Consider the following 11,770-nt stretch of genomic DNA (forward strand, 5'->3'; position numbering starts at 1 on the left):
TCCGGCTAGCTGAAGCAGTCTCAGCTTGCTACTTCTCCGCCATCTTGACTCCTCCCTAAAATATTTCTTTTTAATTTGTTTTCTTTTTACTATTCTCTTGTATATATATATATATTATGTAAGCCATGGAGTACCATTTTGATAAGTAGAATTGGAATTTCAGAATGTTCCAGTTGACAGGAACTGAGAAGAGAGAAACCATAATCTCCCCCTTTGTACAATGTAGAAAGCGGGCTCAGAGATGCTATGTAAATGGCATAGTTAGTAACTAGTTTTTTCAAGCTAAGCTTGGCACAGGCTAGGAAAAAATTAGTCTAAAAATTATATCCAATGTGCAAATTTTGCTTACTTTTAAAAACTCATGTTATTGCCTGTGGATTTTTTAATATGGGTGTTTTTTTCACCCTGGCTTGACTCCAAGCTTTTCTACAGTAGGCCCTGTTTAGTCTACCGGTATTCAGCAAACACTTCATTTGATAAATCACAGGCTGAAACTGGATTTTATTCAGTTACTTATTTATTATCAATGTTAATGGCCAGCTTATTTCTTTTCCCAGAATATAATAGGCTTACTCTCTTTTGAAATCCTAGAAATATTTGTAATTTTACATTGTACTTTTTAGCCTCAGATTTATATTAATATGTTTAATTTAAAGCAGCACATTTAACATTTACTCATAAAATGCTACATAAAACTGACAAATTCTCTCCCCACCCCAACTTTAAAACACACACATACGTAGCACACACACACACTGAACACACATTTCTGTTGTGCAGAGTATTTGAAACGTTAATTGGGATGATTGAGGATATGAGGATTGCATGTCTTGTGACACTCAAAATTTCTTATGCTATTCACTTATAGACCTGTGGTGATAGACTCTGCCCCTGGATGAAAGGACGTGGCCTGGGCCCTTGTTCAGCCTTTTCTTATAAATCATTTCTCTGATTTCCACCTCTCACCTCCCTCCCCCACCCATTGTGTCACATTTCTGAACCACCATTCTATTGCAATTACTTTTCTCAACAGTTAAAACATCCTTTATTCTATAGTATTTTAAAATGATCTTGTTACTATCTAAAACAGACTGATTCATGTTCACTGCTTTTTTCATTCTATGCTCCCCAGTGAGATAGGTGCTAATGGGACCTGAAATAATGACAAAGAATAAGCAGCAGGAATGAGAAAAATAAGGAAAAGGTGTAGCTAAGGTAGCAATTGGATAATTGCCTCTTAACATGTGAGTTTTGTCCTGTCCATTATCCTGGAGAGCTGGAGGAAATAAACCTCTGATGAAGGGCATACTGGTAGCACTGTCTACAGCTGAGTCTGCTGGTAACCAGAGAACACTCCATATAATACTGAGCACGAGCTGGAAGGAGACAAATTCAGAAGAAGGGCTTAGGACTGGTGATAGGTGATAGCATATAATTCAAGGAGAACAAAGGAAAGACAATACGAAAAAACTGCACTAGACTGAGGAAAGGAAATAAGCAATTTACCTATATTACTGATTGAAATAATATGTCCACATGAAATGGTTGATATGAAAATCCTCTCAACCTAGGTGTTGCTACCTCCATTTTACAAAAGATGAGGTGGAGGCATTAGTCAAGTTTAAGTCTATTTGGTTTCAAAGGCATGTTCATTCTCCCGTATAATGCTGCAGAAAGCTCAGAGACACAGATTCAACTGCATATCTTCAGTTAACGAAATTTAGAAACATGGGATTAAGTGTGAGGCAGGTCTGCAAATTTGAATCACAGCAGTTTGTAAATCTGCATTTTATTGATTTAATGTACTTTACTTCCTTTGGGTTTTGATTTTTAAGTCATACAGTATTAGCATAAGCAAAACTTCCAAATAATTTCTATTCTACTTTGGAGTGCTTGGTATCTAATATTTTAGGTATCAACAATACTTTAATAAAGGAAAGATCCAAAAATGAAGATTATGTTTCTCCTCCACTCTCTGAAAAGGAGATCACTCACAGTATAAGGAAAAGTACCAAAATCTATCTATGCTGCTCAGTATGGTAGCCACTGGTCCCACGAGTCAATTGAGCACTTCAGGTATGCCAAGTCCAAATTGAATTGTGGTTTAAGTGTAAAATACACTGTAGATCTTGAAGATGTAAGTTGTGGAAATACAAAATATCTCATTAATGATTTCTTTATTGATTATAGAGTGAAGTGTAACAATTTGGATATATTCAGCTAAATAAAATATATCATTAAAATTAATTTCACTTGTTTCTTCTTACTTTTTGTAGTGTGGCTACTAGACCATTTAAAAGAGCATGTAATTTGCAGTTGTGGCTCACATCTCTATTGAATAGTGTTGGTGTGTATTGCTCCGAACTCTGTCCCTGCAGGGGTATATTCCATGATACAAAATTCCAGATTTCCAGGTATTTTCCAGGTCAAGAAATGCCCTGTTATGTATTATATACATAGTATATCCATGCTTTTCTCTCTCAATACATACTTCAGCTTTTCATGTATTTCACAGTGTAAGGAATGCCCAGTTATGCCCACTTTGTATCTCTATGAACCAAGTTGTGGCAATATCTAACTTTCCCCAGCCATTTTACAAATGGCCTCCACACTTTCAAGAGAAATTTCACTAAGAATGTAGGTAAACAAATAATTCAACCAAGGTAAGTTGTTATGTGTAGATAGCCTATATTTCAACTTGGTGGGAATTTATTCCTCTCTCCACTAATTCATTTATTCCATAGATGTGAAAGAGGGCTTCCTGGGGAAGATGCCTGTTATGTAAAACTGTCCCAGACCACAGGGTTGGAAGAAGTCCAAGGAATGCAGGACATGCTGTTAATTGATGAAAATTGTTTTGATATAGATTACTTATTACATTTAATCATTCTCAGCAAATAACTTTGAGCATTCATTTATATATGTGTTAATGTATAAGAACTGCCTGATTTTTTATATATCTCTATGTGGGCTTAAAGACCTCCCAAAGAAGGAAATAGACCTTGGATTTTATTTTTCCATAAAAGGAAATGTTCCCTAGGCTTCAGAGAAACAACAACAAACTCCCTGCAATATTTTTGGCTCTGTTTAGGGTTATATAATATTTTAAAGAGATTGTTGATGTTCATTCTAATATTACATTTGGGTTCATTGTACCTTTGAGGGTTGTTATCATAAATGATACATCTAGTAAAAAGCTGAAGCTGTCATATAGTGTCGTAATAGTCAGTCTTAATAGTGTTGAAATAGTGTCATAATAGATGACGTGTCGTAATAGATGATCTCATACCTTATCAAGATCTTTCACCGAATTGAGTTTCTACCTATTGCTTTACTCCCTATTTCCTCAATCTATTAAAAAATTTTTTGAGTATGATTTTGAAAAGAAGAATAAAAAAACTTTTAAGTTTTATGAAGTGGATAAAAAAAAACTCATGTGCTTAAATTTACCGTTGAGAGACAGTAAATTATTTTCTTTTAAAGGTTTGTTGTCAGAAAAATTTCAGGCCCCTGTCCAAAGTAATCAAAACACAAATCATAGTCAGTACTAGTCATCAAAACAAGTTACTATAAATAAATATATGATTCTTTCTTTGAGGGTAGAAATAGATCCATTATGGAATATTCCCAATATCCTCGGAATACTCAGATCTCAGCCCAGGTGGACAGAGAAAAAAATGCTTCGGGACTAGAACTGCCAAGACGCTCACTTTTATTTCTTCTTTCAGTGGCAAAAACAGGGAATCAGTATGAATTATTCCATAATATTTGGGTATGTAAATATATTTTTCTAAATAACATTAAATCTGATACCAACTCCTCCAGGTCTTTGGAATTTCTTATGCACCAATTTTTCTTTTTCATTCTTTCCTTATTTTTTTAAATTATTTTATTTATTTATTTATTTAATTGTATAAGAGTTGAGGTATTCTTTGGGATCCTTATGAAAACTCCAGGTTCTTTTGAATTCATTAACATATAAGTTAGGCTAAAGTAACAAAGGCAGCTATAAATTCAGTGTCTTATATAAGTTAAAAACATTTCTTTTTCACATCAAATTCTGGGTAGGTGGCCAGAAGTTAGTGGGATTGCCTTCTGTATTGTTGATTTGCTTTTGTAAAGTCAAGGTGTTTAATTCTTGATCCAAGATGGCTTAATGCCCATATTCAAGCTAAGGGAAAGAAAGAGAAAAGGTTAGGCCACCTCTTTTTGTGGGTATGACCCTAAGGTTGTACACATTGTTTCTAGTTCAGTAGAAAGTGGTCATATGATCACTTCTAGCTGCAGAGAAAATTGGGAATGGGGTTATTGGTTGAGTGGCTATATGCCTCACTCAAAATCTACCACCATGAAAGTGGGGGGGGGGGGCATAGAAAATAGCTAGAAGTCCCTGCCACTTCTATAATCAGCAAAAATTAGGAGCTCGTTTCTAGATTGAAGTCCATAATGGTAACCACTGAAAAAAGATTGTGGTCAAGTTTATACAGTCCATATGAATATATGTTGTTCTACTTTTTTGGTGTTCATTTCACAGATATTCATCTATCCATGCAGCCAACTCTGTCATCTCCTGGAAATAACATGGCTTTAGAGACAATAGAAGGACTCTAGGCTCTGCAATTTGGAAATCTGTATTTGGAAATCTGTATCTCCCCTTTATCTCTCAGTCTAGGGAAACCATTCTTTTCTGAGTTTGTGCCACTTTCCCCCCTCTTAAATCCTTCAAACTTTAGTCTCTATACTCTCATATCTTGAGATAATTCCATTCTGTTATTCATAAGACCCTGAACTTGCAAAGAATAGTGGTTATTTTTAAAAATTTCTTTCAGGAAAAAAAAATTGTTTTAAAATTTCCTCTAGGATTAAGAAAATTGCAATTGTTTAACTGGATTGTGACACCCAGTTTAACAACTGCAATTTTAGGATAGCCTAAGTCCACTGATTGTATTTCGTTTGGTTTGCAGGGAATTTTTGGGAGGGGTGTTAAATTGATCTACAATCAAACTAAAATTAACTACAACATTTAAGAAAAGAAACCAAATATGATCCATTAATTTTCTTATGATCCAGTAATCTCACTTTTGGGAATATATATATATATATATATATATGTATATATATATACATATATATATATATATATAAAATGAAAACAGGATATCAAATAGATATATATGTACCCCTATGTCCACTGCAGCATTATTCACAGTGGCCAGGATATAGAAGCAACCTAAATGTCCACCAATACAAGAATGGATGAAGAAGATGTGGTGTATATATATAAGGTGAAATATTACTGAGCTACAAAAAAGAATGAAATCTTGCCATTTGGGACAACATGAATGTACCTCAAGAGTATTATGTTAAGTGAATAAGTTAGATAGAAAAAGAAAATATACCTTATGATTTCACTTATTTATGGAATCTAAAAAACAAAATAAATGAGCAAGAAAAACAAAACCTAAATAGTCTCATAAATACAGAGAACAAACTGGTGGCTGCCAGAGGGGCAGGTGTTGGGGGGCATGGGGAATAATAGGTGAAGGAGACTGAGAGATACAAAGCTCCAGTTATAAGTAAGTTGCAGGGATATAAAGCACAGTGTAGCAAATATAGTCAATAATTACAGATGGTAACTAAACTTCCCGTGGTGATCATTTTATAATGCATACAAACGTTGTATCACTATGTTCTACTCCAAAACTAATAGAATATTGTATGTCAACTATACATCAAATTGAAAAAAAAAATGCAGATCTAGTTCAAGCAAGTCTGGGGTTGGCACCTGATGTTCTACCTTTCTTACAAGCTCCCAGGTGATGCAGCCGCTACTGTTCCACGGAGCACGCTTTGAGAAGACTAGAAGGGATTAGAACTTTTATGAAATGGTTAGTTATATGTGGATTGAAATATATGATTGAGGAAAAAAGTATGAATGAATGCATAGCAAAAATAACAAATATTAAGATAAGGCAAAGATAGCACAGAAGAAATAACAGAAGCAAAAGGAGCGTGAGGGCAATCTTTCAGTCAAACTTTAAGAAACAGTTTGATGTCTTTTTTTTTTTTTAAGATTTATTTATTTATTCAATGGACAAAGATCACAAATAGGCAGAGAGGCAGGTAGAGAGAGGAGGAAGCAGGCTTCCTGCGGAGCAGAGAGCCTGATGTGGGGCTTGATACCAGGACCCTGGGATCATGACCTGAGCCAAAGTCAAAGGCTTTAACTCACTGAGTCACACAGGCGCCCCACAGTTTGAGGTCTTGTGAGAGATTTCAATGTACTGTAAATGCCAGCATTGATGTAAGTGTGCCTTCTAAATTTCTGCAGGTATGAACAGTATGCAATAGTTGAATTCAACACATATTTATAGATCTAACTTGGCACAGGCATTACATCAACTGGCACAGTAGATCTTAGAGATAAAAAGATGCAGGAGACAGGCTTCTTCTCAAACAGCTCATCACCATGTTAGAGACAGGGATAAGCACAAGTGACTATAATACAGTACAGGAAGTGCTAAGCACATGGGAGTCTACCTGGTGTTTTGCTTCCTTTCACCTTTCTAGTAATGACTATACTGCTTTCCCAGTGGGAAATCTACAACTGCCTTCCCAACACAGTCCCTCATTGCTATTGTGATGTGGACTCCTGATTGCCACCTGAGGGCCCCGGGTCGAGCAGGGGAGTTAGGTCTGTACAAAGTATAATGTTCTGGACTCACAGATAGGGCAAGGAGGGATGCAGAGTACCTCAATTGAAAACAAGATTTCTGGAAAACACTCTGAATTTTCATTGGGGTAGGAGTCTGCAAGAGCCTCTAGTTGTTTCACTGCCCTTGGGTTCTCAGGATGAAGTGAACACTGACACCAAGGAGGAAGACTTGTGGTTGGAAAGAGTCAAAACCTCTTTCTGATGTCTCTTGAGCTCTCCGTCAAGCTGTCTCTAAAGGCAGACATACTACCTTTAATTTTGAAAGCCAAAAAATTCATTTGCATAAGTAAAATAATAATAATGATGATGTGCGTATCATGGTGATTGTATATAATCATATATGTAATATATGATTATATACATATTACATATTATATATGATATATGTATATAGATCATATTATATATTACTATATTATATATTATGATATATATTAAATATTATTACATTATATATGTGTGTGTATTATATATATTATATATATATAAAACCTCTCCATGTAGTTAGCACAGCCATGACCTCATATATTTTTTTCTTTTTTCTTTTTTTCTGGTGAGAACATGTCAGTTTTATTCTCTTAGCAAATTTCAATTATATGAGACAATATTATCAACTATCGTCACCATGCTATACCTTAGATCTACAAAGGTTATTCATCTTATAGCTGAAGGCTTATATTCTTACTAACTTCTCCCTCTTTTCTATATCCTCTAGCTGCTGGCAACCACTTTTCTACTCTCTCTCTCTCTCTTTTTTTTTTTTTTGAAACTAAATATATTTTAGTAGAAAACAAAATATAAAATAACTCTTTTCAGAAAACAGAAATATTTAATCCCTTTTTTAGGAATTCAAACTTGCTTTATCCTTAAAGCACAGTTTTATATGCTTGTGGACACAATTTGTTTCACAAAGTGTTCATTAAACTGCTATTTTAATGTAGGAGGTGGGAGGAAATGCTTGCAGGACAAAAGGACATTGAGAAAGCCACACCTTTGAATAAATGGGCATTTGGAAATTTAACATATTCTAATTCTATCTTTTGACTTATCACTTCAAATAATTTTCCTTTCTTTGCCATCATCTGTCCGTTCAGGGGAGAGAACAGTTCATAGATGTGAAGCCATGAGGAAACTCTTCCTCTAAGACCATCACTGCTAGAGCCCAGGACTTTCTCAAACAAACCCACCTACCCACTTCTGGGTTTATGCCATTGTGGTTGGAAAACATGCTCGCATGATTTCCAACTTCCTAAATTGAGTGAAACTAGTTTTATGGCCTGATGTGTGATACATTGTGGAGAAGTTACACATGTGCCCTTGAAAAGAATGGGTATTTGGCTATTTGGGATGAAATAGCATGTATATATCTAAGTCTCTCTGGTCCAAGGTGTCATTCAAAGCCACCATTTCCTTATTGATTTTCTGTCTGGATGATCTATCCGTTGATACAAGCGGGCTATTAAAGTCCCCTACTATTACTATGTTATTGTCAATATCTTCCTCTATGTCTGTAAATATTTGCTTTATGTATTTCGGTTCTCCAAAACCAAAGGTTAGCTTGATCCCTTTATCATGATGTAATGCCCTTCTTTGTCTATTGTTACAGTGTTTATTTTAAAGTCGTTTTGTATGATATATGCATTGCTACCCCAGCTTTCTTTTCATTTTCATTTGTGTGGAATGCCTTTTTTCATCCCTTCAGTTGCAGTGTTATCTTTTGGTCTGAATTGAGTCTTTTATAGACAGCATATGGATAGGGCTTTTATTTTATTTTCTTTTTATTCATTCATTGATCCCATGTTTTTTGAGTGGAGCAGTTTGCTCATGTACATTTAAAGTAATTACTGATAGGTATGTACTATTGCATTTTGCTGATTGCTTTTGTAGTTCTTCTCACTACACTTTTACATTCCATCTGTGTTGTATGTATTTCGATGCTGTATTTTCCTTTTTTAAAATTTTGTGTATGTCTTAACTAATTATTGTGATATGATGGATTTTACTCCTCTTGTCTTATACTTCAAATTAGTTTTATGTTTTATTATACATTTGTTTTTATCAGTGAGAATTTTTCCTTCATCATTTTCTCACTTCTTAATAATTTTCTTTCCTCACTAGTTATGGCTTTTCTTTTCTGCTTAAAGAAGAAGTCTCTTTAACATTTCTTGTAAGGGTGGTATTGTGGTGATGAGCTCTTTTAACCTTTGTTTGTAAACCTCTTTATCTCTCTTTCAATTCTGAATCATGACATTGGCAGGTGGAGTATTCTTGATTGTAGATTTTTTTCCTCTCAGCACCTTGAATATATCATGCCACTTTCTCTGGCCTGAAAAATTCCTACTGAAAAATAAGCTGATAAGCTTATGGGTATTTCCTTGTATCTAACAAGCTGTTTTCCTCTCACTGCTTTTAAGATTCACTCTATATTTTTAATTTTTGACATTTTAATGATGTGTTTTGATGTGGACCAGTTTGGATTCATTATGCCTGAGGCTCTCTATTAGTTCTGGACCTGGATATCTCTTTTAGCTGCCAGTCAGGAAGATTTTTAGCCATAATTTCTTCAAAAAAGTTTTCTGTTCTTTTCCCTCTTCTTCTTCTGGGACTCCTATCACAAGAATGTTAGTACACTTAATGTTATTTCAGAGATTCCTTAAGCTTATCTTCATTTTTTAAAAAATATATTTTTCTTTGTATCATTCAGCTTGGATGATTTATACAACTCTGATTTTTTTTTTTTTCCCTGAGAGGTAGAGATTGAGAATGAAAGAGAGAGAGGGAGAGAGATAGCAAGTATGGGGGAAGGGCAGATGGGGAGTAGAGAGACTTCTAAGCAGACTCCATGCTCAGTGTAGAGCCCAACACAGGGCTCTATCTAATGACCCTGAGATAACAAACTGAGCGGAAATCAAGAGTCAGATGCTCAACTGACTGAGCCACTCAGATGCCTCCACTACCCTGTCTTCCAGATGACTGCCCCATTTTTCTGAATCCCCTAATCTGCTATTGATTCCTTCTAGCATAGTTTTCATTTCAGTTATTGTATTCTCCAGCTCTAATGGGCTCTTTATGTATATATATATATATTTTTCTATCTCTTTGTTGAAGTTCTCAAAGTGTTCATCTATCTTTCTTTCAAGTTCAGTAATCATTTTTATGACCATTACTTTGAACTCTTTATCAAGTAAATTGGTTGTCTCTATTTTGTTTAGTTCTTTTTCTGAGGTTTTGTCTTGTTCTTTCATTTGGAACATATATCTTGTTCTTTTATTTGGAACATATTTCTTTGTCTTCTTTTGCCTAACTCTCTGTGTTTGTTTCTATGTGTTAAGTAGATCAGCTATGCCTCTTGATGTTGAAGGAGTGGCCTTATGTAGAAGATATACCATGGAGCCTCGAAGGGCTATCCCATCTGATCCCCAGAACCAGGTGCACCACGTGTGTCCCCTGTGTGGGCTGCATGTGCCTCCTGTTGTGTCTGGGTGGTAACTGTTGTGGACATGTTGGTGGGTGGGACTTTCCCCCACCCTGAGGGCAGGAAGTAGTTTGGAGGTGTGCCTGCTGGGGTGGCAGGGTACAGCAGGGCTGGTCAGCAGAGGAATGCCAGAGTGGGTTGAGTGTTGCTAGCAAGGTAGTGAAGAGTGTCAACACTGGCATCTGTCTGTGTCAGGTTAGCTAGGCAGGAGAATAAGAAAAGTGTTTTCCACCAGTGTTTTCCACCACCATTCCCCTAGAAAGTTCCTAGGATTCCTGTCTCTTGCATATGCCTTAAAATTAGTCAAGAATTCTTCACAGATAGCCCAAGCACTTTGCAAACTGCTACCTCTGTGCTGGGTCTAAAAGAGAGTGTTTGCCTGGGGGCATGTTAAAAGAGGAGTCTGGTTTTCCTATACCTCTCTGGCTCTCTTGGAGTTAATCTCCATTGATTTTCAAAGCTCTGGAGTTAAGTGGGGATTTTCAAAGCCAGATATCAGGGGGCTCTTCTTTCTGATATAGGAACCCAGGGCAAGGGCTGCCCAAGAGGAGGTTTTAACCCCTCTCCTTAGAGAAAACTTCCGTGCCTGTGAAAGTACTTCCTTTCATGGGTTACTGAACCTTCAAGTGTGGGTGCATCTCCACCCCTCCTACCCTTTTCAATGTGGCTTTTTCTATATATCTTTGACTATGGAGGAGCTGTTCTGCTAGTTTGGGGATTATTCTTAGAGAGACTTGCTTTGTATGTAGTTGCAGCCTTGGCATGTCCAGGGGAAAAAGTGAACCCAGGACCCTTCTATTCTACCGTCTTGATCCTGATACCAATGTGCACATTAAATATCTTACAATTTTATCTGTCTATTATGCATTAACAAAGGTGAAATTAAAATAAGAACAAAATTTTCCTGGCATGTCATGGAGAACTGGAAGATGTGGAATGTAGAAACTGTGGAATTGCATTCCTTTGGGGTTAGAACTAAATAGCAGCCATCCTTTTTAGAAAGAAAATGCCCTGTCACTAGTGACAGACATCTCGGCCACACAGCTCAGTTATACCACCTGTCCGGCCCTCATAGGCATTTTCTTTGAGGTGCTGCTTAGAACAAAGAGAACTGGCTCTCGTATAAATGGGAGATAAAAATAATTTTAACCTTCTTTTGAATGCCTGCAAAGTGAAAATCAAGGTACAATTTAGTAGCTCCCTCTTTCCTCCCTCCTCCCCCCAAAAACATAATCAAAACCTGACTTCAGTAATATGTTGCTATATTGTAGAAGTAGCTAAGATTTTAATATATGAAAAGCAAAATGACAGTACAATGATCCAAGTATGATGAAAGGCTGGCTGTACCTTCCAGTCAAAGAAAATACTGGTTCAAGAAACTAAAATGAAGAGATTGAAAAAGACACCAATTTGTTTTCTGTTTGCTGAAAAATAAAAAAACATCAAGCAAAAATCATATGAGGATGCTAATTTTAATAATGGGCAAACTTTAGGAAGAAATTATTTTAACTTTCTACTTTAATCCTGGAGAAAAGTCCACAATGGTTTATTACTAATTTCTCTCAACTGGAATTTCAGCA

This window comes from Mustela nigripes, chromosome 1, assembly GCF_022355385.1.
Source record: "Mustela nigripes isolate SB6536 chromosome 1, MUSNIG.SB6536, whole genome shotgun sequence".
NCBI lineage: Eukaryota > Metazoa > Chordata > Mammalia > Carnivora > Mustelidae > Mustela > Mustela nigripes.